Below are 12,717 nucleotides of genomic sequence, written 5' to 3'. Positions count from 1 at the left end.
GTTTAGTAGTAGGACTACAATGCATCTGGGTGGTAGACGCTATTTTCTCTGTTTGAAATTTGGACTCTGCTTCATATTTGAGGCAAGAGACAGAAGGTAGTGAGCTCCTTGGGACCACACAGCAGGTTGGCAGCAGAGCCAGAATGAGAACACAGGCATCCGGACTCCCCAGTGAGTGTTCTGTGGCCCTGCTCCTTCCAGAGGACTGTGGTCTGCACTCCTCTGAGTTTGCTGTCTTAGGCAATGTGGAAGGGGCAAGCAACCAGGGGCCCTCACTTCCATGGTGACGTCCTTTCTTCCCTGACTGGATGTACATTTCTTATCCTTGTTGATAATACAGTGTCATGGAGCAGGTAGGCTCATTTGAAAGAGAACAGACTTCGATGCTGGGCGGATGTGGGTTGGAATCCAAACTGCCACTGAGAGCTGTGTCGTCTTGGACAGATTGTTAATATCTCAGAGTCTTGCTTTCCTCTCAGAGTCTTGCTTCCCTCATTTATAAATTGAACATATCACCCTCTTCTTATAGGACGTGCGCATGTTTGGGACACTTAGTAGATGCATGGCAGGTGCTCAGTACAAGCCTGCTGAACAGTATTCGAGGCTGGTGATGTAAGACTACAAACAACTAACTTAGAATCACCCAGATGCCACACTGTCGGGGGCGGCAGGGGAAGGGCTAGCAATAGGAGGACAGAGGTCTGCTCTTCCTTGTGCCCATGAGCACGTGCAGACCTGAGGGCACCTCTGGCCAGGACATGTGTCAAACTTCTCTTTGCTCCACCAGGTGGATGGTGTTACTGCTCTGGCTATCACCTACTTTATTTTTCTGAGAGTGGAGATTTATGGAAAGAAAAAAAACCAGATCCCTAATCTCTGACTTACTCTGTCAGTTCATTCCAGAGCATTCCAGTAATGTTCCCCAGAAATCTCTGAGCAGAGGCTGTAAGGGGGGTAGTATTTTGTGTGCTTTCGTTGGAGGTTGGCAGCTTCCTCCAGCACTGCGGTGAATGGTAGTCTCCAGAAGGATTTAAGTCTCTGCTGTGAATAATGCTTGTTGGCTTCATAACCACTTAAAAGCAGGGTGATGCAGAAGTGGATTTAAAAAGAAAACATTTTGAATTTATTTTCTTCAAGACAAAGCATGTGCATTGAAGGGCTCTGAAAAGAAAATTTGAATTACTTAAAATACAATGGGTTAACACTTTTGATGTGTGTGCCTGTTGACCTAGTCAGTTCTCTGTGATGCTGGGTCTATGACCCACCTGAGGTTGGTGCCAACAGGGCTGAAGAAAGTATGTGGCTCAGAGCAAAGGAAAGACCAAATCTCTTCTTATGAAAGTCCTGGCAGGCCAGACAGTCCTCCATCCAGCAGATTCCCCTGAAATGAAAGCTGTTTTTAAGAGATGCCAGATCCTGGATCATGATTTGAAAATGTTTTCTAAGCTCTGTGATAACCTCACTGGGGTCACATCTGGCCTGGAGGCCACATGCCAAACATTCTGTATTTAGAGCTGAATTTGCAAGTTCACAACAGGAGGGAAAAATATAATAGAATGGGTCAAAATACCTTCTTGAGAGGGAACCTAAGGACACAGAATTTGTTTATCACAAACTTGTTTTTTGCATGGTGTCATGATTGGTCCACGCAAGGCCAACCCTTCATATCTTCACCAACCTTGGATGTTGTCAGTCTTCTGAACTTTAGCCTTATTGTTAGTACAGAGTGGTTTTAATTGGTATATCTTTGTTGACTAATGATGTTGATCACCTATTTTTTTTTGGAGTGATTATTAGATACCTTTGTATTTGTTTAAGAAATGACTCCTTAAGGGGCAACTGGGTGGTTCAGTCAATTAAGCATCTGACTCTTGATTTTGGCTCAGGTCATGATCTCATGGTTTGTGAGTTTGAGCCCTACATCAGGCTCTGTGCTGACAGCATGGAGCCTGCTTGGGATTCTCTCTCTCCCTCTCTCTGCTTCTCCCCTGCTCATGGTCTCTCTCTCTCTCTCTCAAAATAAATAAATAAAACTTAAAAAAATAAAATAAAAAGAAATGACTCTTTGAGTCTTTTTCCCACTTTTAATTGGGTTGTCTTTTTATTATTGGGTGGTAGGTTCTTTATATATTATGAATATAAGTCATTTTTCAGATATATGTATTATAAATATTGTATCCCATTCAGTAGCTTGCCAATTTATTTTTAAGTATGGGTTTTGATATGGAAATGTTTTTTTTTAATTTTTTAATGTTTATTTATTTTTGAGAGAGAGAGAGACAGAGTGTAGCGGGTGAGGGGTAGAGAGAGGGAGACACAGAATCTGAAGCATGCTCCATCCAGGCTCAAAGCTGTCAGCAGAGAGACCGACATGGGGCTTGAACTCATGAACTGCGAGACCATGACCCGAGCGAAAGTCAGACGCTTAACTGACTGAGCCACCCAGGTGCCCGTATATGGAAATGTTTTTAATCTTGATAAACTTAAAGTTGTCTTTTTTTTTTTTTTTTTCATAGTAATCTCTGTGTATCCTGTCAGTCCAAAGGTTGCAAAGGTATTCTCCAGATTTTCTTTTTGGAGGTTTTACAATTTTATTTTTTATCACTAGGTTTTTGATACATCCTGAGCTATTTTTCATGTATGTTGTGAGATATGCATTAAGATTCATATTTATTCCTTATGATTAACCAGTTGTTCAAGCACAATTTGTTGAAAGACTTCCCCCTAATGAGTTGTTTCAGTGGTTTGGTTGAAAATAAATGGACTATAAAAGTGCTGGTCTGTTCCTGGACTATATTCTGTTTCACTGATCTACTTATCTGCCTTTACATCAATACCACACTCTCATACTTGTTAGACCTTTACTAAGTCTTGAAATCAGATAGGATAAGTGCTCTGATTTTGCTGTTGTTTTTTTCCCCAAATCTTGACTTTTGGCATTTTCTTGTGAATTTTAGAATCAACTGTTACTTTCTATTTTTAGAAAGTCTACTGGGATCGTTATTGACATTTATTAACCTAGATATCAGTTTTGGGGAAGTTGGCATATTAACAGTATTGACTTGTTCAATCCTTGAGCACGATACATATCTTCACAAATGGATTTTCAGTAGTTTCAAAATTAGGTTTTCTTGAATTTTTCTCAACCATGTTTTGTAGTTTTCTGTGAATAGGTCTTGCATATCTTTCATTACATTTAAACCTAAGTATTGTTAAGTTTTGATGCTATTACTAGTATTTTTTCCATTAAATGGTTGCATTTTCCAATTGTTACTAGTGTATAAGAATTCATTTGATTATTGTATTGACTTTATAACCTATGACCTTGTTTAATTCATTTATCCTTAAAATTTTTTTGTTGTTGATCTTCAGGGTTTTCTTTTTTCCACCCTAAGATTATTTATTTATTTTGGGAGAAAGAGAGAAGAGAGGCAGAGATTGAGAAAGAGAGACAGAGAGAGAGAGAGAGAGAGAGAGAGAGAGAGAGAGAGAGAGAGAGAATGAGAATCCTTGCTGACAGTGAGGAGCCTGACTTGGGGCTCAACCCCCTGAACCGTGAGATCATGACCTGAGCTAAAATCAAGAGTCAGATGCTCAACCAACTGAGCCCCTCAGATGCCCCGATCCTTAGGGTTTTCTGCATACACAACCATATCCAACAAAGAAGGGTTTACTTGTTCCTTTCCTATGTTTATCAATTTTGTTTCTTTTTCTTATTGACTTTAGCTAGGAACACCAGTACAATGTTGACTAGAAGTAGTAATAGCCAACATCCTTGCCTTGTTTCGATTTTAGATTGAAAACATTCAATATTTTACACATAGTAAAAATACTGAATGTTATCTGTAAGTTTTCTTTTTTTTTTTTTTAATTTTTTTTTTCAACGTTTATTTATTTTTGGGACAGAGAGAGACAGAGCATGAACGGGGGAGGGGCAGAGAGAGAGGAAGACACAGAATCAGAAACAGGCTCCAGGCTCTGAGCCATCAGCCCAGAGCCTGACGCGGGGCTCGAACTCACGGACCGCGAGATCGTGACCTGGCTGAAGTCGGACGCTTAACCGACTGCGCCACCCAGGCGCCCCATCTGTAAGTTTTCAACTTAAGTTCTTTTCTATTTCCTGTGTTTTGATAGTTTCTAAGATGAATAGGTTTTGAATTTTGTCACAAGGTTTTTAGTACTTTTTATTTAGATGATCTCATGAATTTTTTCCTTTAACCATTCAATCTTGTGAATACATTTATTGAGTCTTGAATTGCATTCCTGGAATAAACCTCACTTGATCATGAAGGATTATCCTTTGTGTATTGCTGTTTGATTAGCTAACATCTGTGTGTGTGTGTGTGTGTGTGTGTGTGTGTGTGTGTGTGTGTGTTTCGTTTATGTTCAGTAAAGATATTGGTCTGTAGTTTTTCTTTAGTTTTGCAAGGGTTTGGTATTAAGATTATTCTGACCTTATAAAATGATTTGGGAAGCATTCCATGCTCCTTTGTTCTTTTCTGAAAGGGTTTGTGAATAATACGGTTGTGACTTTATGGAAAACTTATTCCATAAATGCTTAATATAATTTACCATTGAAGCCATCTGACCTTGTTATTTCTTTGTTGGAATGTCTTGAAGTATGAATTCCATTTTATTTATTTTTGGGTCAGTTTTGGTAAGGCTTATCTTTCAAGGTTTTTATCCATTTCATCTAAGTGGTTGATATAAGGTTGTTTATAATATTCCACTATTTCTTAGTAAAGGTTTAGAGATATAATTCATGTACTATAAAATCTACCTTTTAAAGGTATATATGGGTGCCTGGGTGGCTCAGTCAGTTAAGTGTCTGACTTCGGCTCAGGTCATGATCTCACAGTTCCTGAGTTTGAGCCCCATGTCAGGCTCTGTCTGGCAGCTCAGAGCCTGGAGCCTGCTTCAGATTCTGTCTCCCTTTCTCTCTGCCTGTTCCCCACTCATGCATGTGCGCACGCTCTCTCTCTCTTTCAAAAATAAGTGAACATTAAAAAAAAATTTTTAATATAAATAAAAGTATACAACTCAGGCGTGCCTGGGTGTCTCAGTCAGTTAAACATCTCTGACTCTTGATTTTAGCTCAGGTCATGATCCCAGGGTCATGGGATTGAGCCCTGTGTCAGGCTCTGTGCTGAGCATGGAGCCTGCTTAAGATTCTCTCCTTCTGCCCCTTTCCCCCCCTCACATGCTCTCTCTCTCTCTCTCTAAAATTAAAAAAAAATTAAAGTATATAATTCAGTGTTTTTTGGTATATTCATAAGGTTGTGCAACCATCAGTAGCATCTCATGTCACAATCCCCCAAAGAAATCTCATACCCATTGGCGGCCATTCTCTATTTCACACCCTCCCAGCTCCTGGCAAGAACCAGTCAATTCTTTGTCTCCGTGGATTTCCCCATCCTGGACATTTCATATAGTTGGGATCATACAGTGATCTTCTGTGACTGGCTTCTTTCACTTAACATAATGTTTACATGGTTCATCCACATTGGAGCGTGAATCAGTACTTCATTTCTTTTTATGGCCGAATAATATTCTACTGTTTGGACACACCATTTCTTATTGATCCATTTATCACAATGAACATTTGGGCTGTTTCCATATTTTGGCTATTATGAATAATGCTGCTATGAATATTCACGTACAAGCTTTCATGTGGACATGTTTTCAGTTCTCTTCGGTATATGCCATGGTGTGGAATTTTTGGATCATATGGTAACTCTGTGTTTAACATTTTGAAGAGCTGCCAAACTGTTTTCAAAGTGGCTGCACCATTTTGTATTCCTATGACAGTGCACGAGGGTTCTAATTTCTCCACATCCTTACTAACACTCGTTATTGTCTGTCTTTTTTATCATAGCCATCCTAGAGGGTATGGAAGTGTATATCATTGTGGTTGTGCTTTGCGTTTCGCTGATGGCTCATAATGTGAGCAACGTCGGGGTATCTGGCCGGCTCAGGCAGTGGAGCATCCAGCTCTTGATCTTGGGGTTGTGAGTTCGAGCCCCACAGTCAATGTAGAGTGTGTAGAGATTACTTAAAAATAAATCTTAAGGAGCGCCTGGGTGGCTCAGCCGGTTAAGCATCCAACTCTTGGTTTCGGCTCAGGTCATGATCTCACAGTTCATGAGTTCGAGCCCCGTGCTGGGCTCTGTGCTGCCAGTGTGGAGCCTGCTTGAGATTCTTTCCTTCTCTCTGCCTCTCCCCTGCTTGCACTGTCTTTGTCCCTCTCAAAATAAATAAAAACTTTTAAAAACTCAAAGTAAAACCTTAAATGATGTGAGCAATATCTTCCTGTGCTTATTGGCCATTTGCGTGTCTTCTTCAGAGAAATGTGTACTCAATTTTTTTGTCCATTTTAAAGTTGGTTATTTGTCCTTTTACTGTTGAATTGTAAGAGTTCTTCATATATTCTGGATACTAGTCCCTTATCAGATACATGATTTGCAAATATTTTCTCTTATTCTGTGAATTATATCTTAATATAGCCTGATAGTATCCTTTGAAGAATGAAAGTTTTAAATTTTGATGAAGCCTGATTTACCTATTTTTTCTTTTTATTGCTTATGGCTTTGATATAATAATATGCTGTTCTAAAAAATTATCGTTGAGGAGTGAGTGGATAGAGCACAGAGGATTTTTAGAGAAGTGAAAATACTTCTGATATTTATATTTTAATATAATTTAATTTCCAAATATCTGAGGATTTCATTATTTTATTTTATTTTATTATTATTATTTTTTCTTATGCAGAAATGTAGCTCTTTCTCGGTTGCATCTTTCCTTTTAGTCAGCCTCCGGAAGTGGTAGGGTGGGGAGGAGCTCACCCTCCTCAACTGAAGACCCCTCAAAAAATATTCCCAAACACAGAGTCATCTCCTCTGCCGTGAATTATGCCTCTAGTGTGTTAAAGTTGCTCAGTCAGATATATTTCTGTTATTGATTTCTAAATAATTCCATTATAGTCAGAGAACATATTCTGTATTTTTTCAATCCTACTAATTTTATTGACTTTATTTTATGGCCCAACATACAGCCTATCTTGGAGTATGTTCAATGTGAACTTGAAAATAATGTGTATTCTTCAAATGTTGGGTATAGTGTTTTGTAAATGTCAGTTAGGTTAAGCTAACTGACGTTTGGTGCTATATATCTTTACTAATATTTTTTTGTCAAAGAGAAAAGAGTTAAATTTCCATAGTAATACTAGATTTATCTCTTTTTAGGTGCGAATATATTTATATTTGTTATGTTTCCTTAAGGAACTAATGCTGTTATCATTATGAAATGTTCCTTGTCACCACTAACATTTCCCGTTTTAAAATCTACTTTGGTTTTGGGGCACCTGGGTGGTTCAGTCAGTTGGGTGTCCAACTTGGGCTCAGGTCACAATCTTGAGGTTTTTGAGTTCAAGCCCCACATCGGGCTCTGTGCTGACAGCTGAGTCTGGAGCCTGCTTCGGATTCTGTGTCTCCCTCTCTCCCCGCCCTTCCCCTGCATGCACTCTGTCTCTCCCTCTCTCTCAAAAATAAATAAAGACAAACACATTAAAAAAAAATCTACTTTGGTGTTTATGAATACAGCCACTCCAGCTTTCTTATGATTAATGTTTTCAGGGCTTAACTTTTTCCATTTTTAAAATTTTTATCTTTCTGACATCTCTTACGATCAACATGTAGTCAGCTTTTATATTTTCAGAATCCAGTTTGGCAATATCTGCTTTCTAATTGGAGGGTTTAGATCATTTTTATTTATTGTAATTATTAATAAGGTTTGTTTTAAATATGCTGCCTTGTATTTATTTTCTATATTTTTGTTCCCATTTTACTGTATTACTTTTTCCTTTTTTTTTTTTTTACTATTTCAGTGTATTTTTGTATTCACCTTTTTCTCCTTTATTGAATTTGAACTATATATTTTTATTAATTGTTTTATAAATTCTACATATACTTTTTTTATCAGTCTACCTTGAATCAATATTATACTATTTCATCTGTAATTCAAAAACCTTACAGTGGTATATTTCTATTTACCTTTTTCATATCTGCGCTATTTTTGTCTTATACTTTACTTCTATATATATTATAACCAACAGAATTCAGTATTGCTGTCTTTGCTTTTAACTGGCTTTCAAAAATTAAAAACACATAAAAGTATTATTTTATATTAATCAATAGTAACCTAGTTACTGTCTTATTCAATTTGGGCTGCTGTAACAAAGTGCCAAAGATTGGATGGCTTGTAAACAACAGAAATGTCTCAGGGTTCTGGAGGCTGCAAGTCCAAGATCAGGGTGCCAGCATGGTCGTGCACTGCGGAGGGGCCTCCTCCAGGCTGCAGACTGTCAACTTCTCACTGCGTCTTCACATGGTGGGAGGGGCAGGCAGCTCTCTGGGGGTTTCTACAAGAGCACTAATCCCATTTATAAGTGCTGTACCCTCATGACCTAACTACCTCCCAAAGCCCCCATGTTACGTTAGGGGTTAGGATTTGAACATTGAATTTTGGGAAACATTTAATTTCCAAACAACACAAACATTTGGTACATTAACAGTTTCCTTTTGTTCTTCATTTTCTCAGGCAGACTTAATTCCCACAGGAGACATTTTTTGATTGTCACAATTGGAGGAGGGTGCTCCTCGAATCTAGTGGGTAGAAGCCAGGGTTGCTGGAAAACACAGGGCAGCTCCTCCCTCCCCCCGCCAACAGAGAGTTATTTGGTCCCAAATGTCAACAGTGCCACGGTTGAGAACTTGCTAGAGATCCATGTTTATATTTGGCTTCATTTCTCTCCACCCCCCAAATCTGCTTTTAGTATTACTTGTAGTGGAGGTTCAATTGTTACAGATTATTATTATTTTTTTAGCTTTTGTTTATGTGAAAATCTCAACTTTATCCTCTTTTTAAAGGATAATTTTGCTGGTTATAGAATTTTAAATTGAAGATTTTTTTTTCTCTTAGCACTTCAAACAAGTTGATTTCATTTTCTTCTGCCCCCCAATGTTTCCAATGGAATCAACCATCTAAAAAAACCATTGTTCTCTCTATTAATACATATTTCTCTGACTGCTTTTAAGATTTCTCTTTATATTTGGCTTTCAGTAGTTTGATTATGGCTAGTTGTGGTTTTCTTTGTATTTACTTTGTTTCAGATTCATTCATTTCCTGAGGATATGGGTTGATCTTTTTCATCAGATTGGAATATTTTGGCCATTAATTTTTCAAATATTTTTCTTCCATTCTCTCTTTCCTCTTATTTTTGGACTCCAAAATGCTCGTATCTCAGACTACTTGATATTAGAAAACTTCATAGTGATTCTGTATTTCACACATATTCTTGTCATGTTCTTAAAATATATTTCTTCTCTTTTTTCCAGTTTAGGTACTTTTCATTGGCCTTTTTTTCAAGTTCACTAATACCTTCTTCTTCACTATCCAATCTAAGCCCATCTGCTGATTGTTTTTCTTTCACATATTTTATTTTTCAGCTCTTTTTTATGTATTTCCACTCCTTGCCTGAAATATATCATTGTTCACTTATATTTGAAATAGTTATTTTAGTTTATTCATATTCCAGTAATTGAACCATTGTTACTTCCCAAGAATGTATTTCCTTGTAAGTATGGGTCATATTTTTCTTTAAAAAAAATTTTTTTAATGCTTATTTATTTTTGAGAGAGATAGGGCAGAAGTGGGGGAGGGGCAGAAAGAAAGGGAGACACAGAATCCGAAGCAGGCTCCAGGCTCTGAGCCGTCAGCACAGAGCCCGTCGCGGGCCGAACTTCTAAACCGTGAGATCATGACCTGAGCTCAAGTTGGATGCGCAACCGACTGAGCCACCCAGGTGCCCCTGGGTCATATTTTTCTGATTAATTGCATGTTTTATAATTGTTTTTGTTGTATTCTTCACATTGTGCAGAAAAGAATAAAAGACACAAGTATTTTTGTTTTGCTCTGTTTCTTCCTTACAGATCGTAGTCTGTTTCCTCCCAAGGCAGTAAAGGTGAGGAACTAATCATTCACCTTTCTGCTAGTGTCTACTGGAGCCAGCAAAGCTGCAGCTTTCCTCCGGTTGCATTAATTTGTGATTAGCCAAACCATAAGTACTGAGCTGTAGTTTTTTGGAGCTTGTCAGTGTTTGGGCTGAGAAGGGGCTGACTGCAGCTTCACCTCGTGCAGGGATATGGGATCCATTAACCAAAAGCAAGCACGGGACTTTGTGATTTCTCTCTCCAACCTTCCTCCACTGCCACTTTCATGACAAAACTTGGAGTGGGGGAGGGGGAGAACTGTTCAGGTTGAGTGCTCTATCCTTGCCTTTATGGCTTTTCTGCACTCCGATTTGTCCATCGGCCCATACCAACATCCAAAGTCAAGCTGACAGTCATTTGTTTTCACAAAGCTTCTTCATCTAGAACAGGCCAACTCTACCCAGACTTCAGTGTGGAAGCGGGCAGCTGTCATGTCTCTGTACAGCCATGCTTGTTTCTTTCTGGAGTTTGGTTCTCAAGGCTTCCTTCTGTCCTCTCCTCTTTTCACTCTTAGAAAAGTAAAATTTTGTCTTGGTTTCTCTTGTTCCATCGGAATGAAGGTCTTTTTCATTCAAAGATGAATCAGAAATCTCTTATACTTAGCATTTTGCTACATACTTTTTTCCAGTTGACAGTATATCATGAGTACCTTTCCTTGTGAACACAGACAGGTTTATCACATAATTTTAGAGCTTTAAATATTATTAGTTTTTTAAAAAAGTAATGCCTCTTCATTACATGCAACTTGGTAAAATATTAAAAATACGGACACACATACAACAAAAATAATCTCTAGGCTGACCATTGTTAACTTCTCTTGCCTTTTTGATTGAGGAATAATTCACACACAGTAAATGTGCCCACATCTTAAGGGTCCAACCCAATGAACTTTACATACATTTATACTTTGTGACCACCACTCAGATCAAGATATAGGAGACTTCCATCATGACTCTTGCCAGTCAATAATGTTTCCCAGACATAATTATTTTGATTTCTAGCATGATATATTGGTTTTGCCTGTTCTTGAGTTTAATATAATTAAAAGCATTTGGTAGGTTTTGTATTGTGTTTGGCCTCTTTTGCTCAAATAGTATCTGTGAGATTAATACATGTTGTTATATATTTCATGTTGTTTCTGTTCTGCCGTATAATATTCCACTGATGAATGATAGCATAATTTATTCACTATCCAGTTGATCGACAATTGAGTTGCTTCTGGTTTTTGCTTTGTTATGAACAAAGGCAACATGAATGTTCTTGTGTGTGTTTTCTGGTAAGCATACACACTAATTTTTCTAATTTTACGTAGGGTGGAATTGTTGTATCAAAGGGAGATGCATATATAGCTTTAGTAGAAACTGTCAATTTTCCCAAGTAACAGAACCATTTTATATTTCAGCAGTGTATGAAAGTTACAGTTGTTTTACATCCTCACCAACATTTAGCACTATCAGTCTTTTTAGACGTCTGCCTTACTCTGGGGTGTGTAGTAAGACCTCAGATTTTAACTTGCACTTCCCTGATGCTCTTCCATTCTTTTTAATGACTGCATGGTATTCCCCAGTGTGAATTTCTAGAACTTCTTTAGGCATTTAATTACTGGTGCACATTATCTTTGTTTCCATTTTTAATTCTTAAAAACCCTGTAGCATTACACATCCCGGACCCACACCTCAGAGTCTGCATGCAAGTATTGGTGGGCACAGGTCTCAGGGCACTTGGCACTGCAGCATAAAGCTCAAGGGAGCCAGACTGTCACGCAAAGCCCTTACAGCCTGTCCATAGCCTTCCGTCCAACATTATGCTGCCTTGTCTCATGGGACACAGGCACCTGGAACCAAACATCATGGAAACATGAGGACTTTCCCCTTCTGAACCCAGAGACACTGTTCAAGCAGTGTTTTCATCTCCTGTTTCTTGAAATGCTCTTTCCTGGGGTTCCCATTTCCTCTGACATCAGCATGGATGGGATACATTTCCTTGGCTTTCCTTTCCTGGCTGCTCTTTTAAACAAAGCATTTTTAAGAATAATAGTTTTCTGCCTGTTGCTGAAGCAAAGCAGACCAGCAGAAACAGAAGCGATCAGAGCAAGCTGTACAGCTTAGAAGCCCTCCTGCAGACTTGAGTCTTGCAGTCTCGGTCGGCCTGACCCATGCTGCTAAGATGGAAATCAGCAGCCTCCCTCACCAGGGACTCCTTTTGTCTGCTCGTGTCAGGAAAAGTCTCCTCCATTTAGACCTAGAAGAACTCTTTCCTCTTTTAAGTTCCTGACCCTGGGAGAGCTTTGACTCCATCCAAACCCAGAAGGCTAGGAAAGATGACCATGAGTGAATGACACACCCAGCCCAGAAACCATTCCGAAAACCGTCCTAGGCTGTGGTGAAGTGTTCTGAAGTTGATCATCCCGGACTTAAATTTTGGCTCCCCAACTCTTTAGCCATGTCAGTCTGGGCAAGTAACTTTAACCTCTCCATGCCTCATTTGCCTCACCTGCTAAATATGGAAAGGAACAGGAATGATTTCATAAGATGGTTGTATCGGGGTGCCTGGCTGTCTCAGTTTGGGGAGTGTGCCATTCTGGATCCTAGGGTAGCAAGTTCGAGTCCCCCATCGGGTGTGGAGCCTGCTTAAAAACAGCATCCAGCAATCGTCCACAGTACTGTTGACA

This window comes from Puma concolor, chromosome C2 (assembly GCF_028749965.1).
Source record: "Puma concolor isolate L17-30 chromosome C2, mPumCon1.1.hap2, whole genome shotgun sequence".
NCBI classification, from domain to species: domain Eukaryota; kingdom Metazoa; phylum Chordata; class Mammalia; order Carnivora; family Felidae; genus Puma; species Puma concolor.
This window is presented reverse-complemented; position numbering follows the sequence as displayed.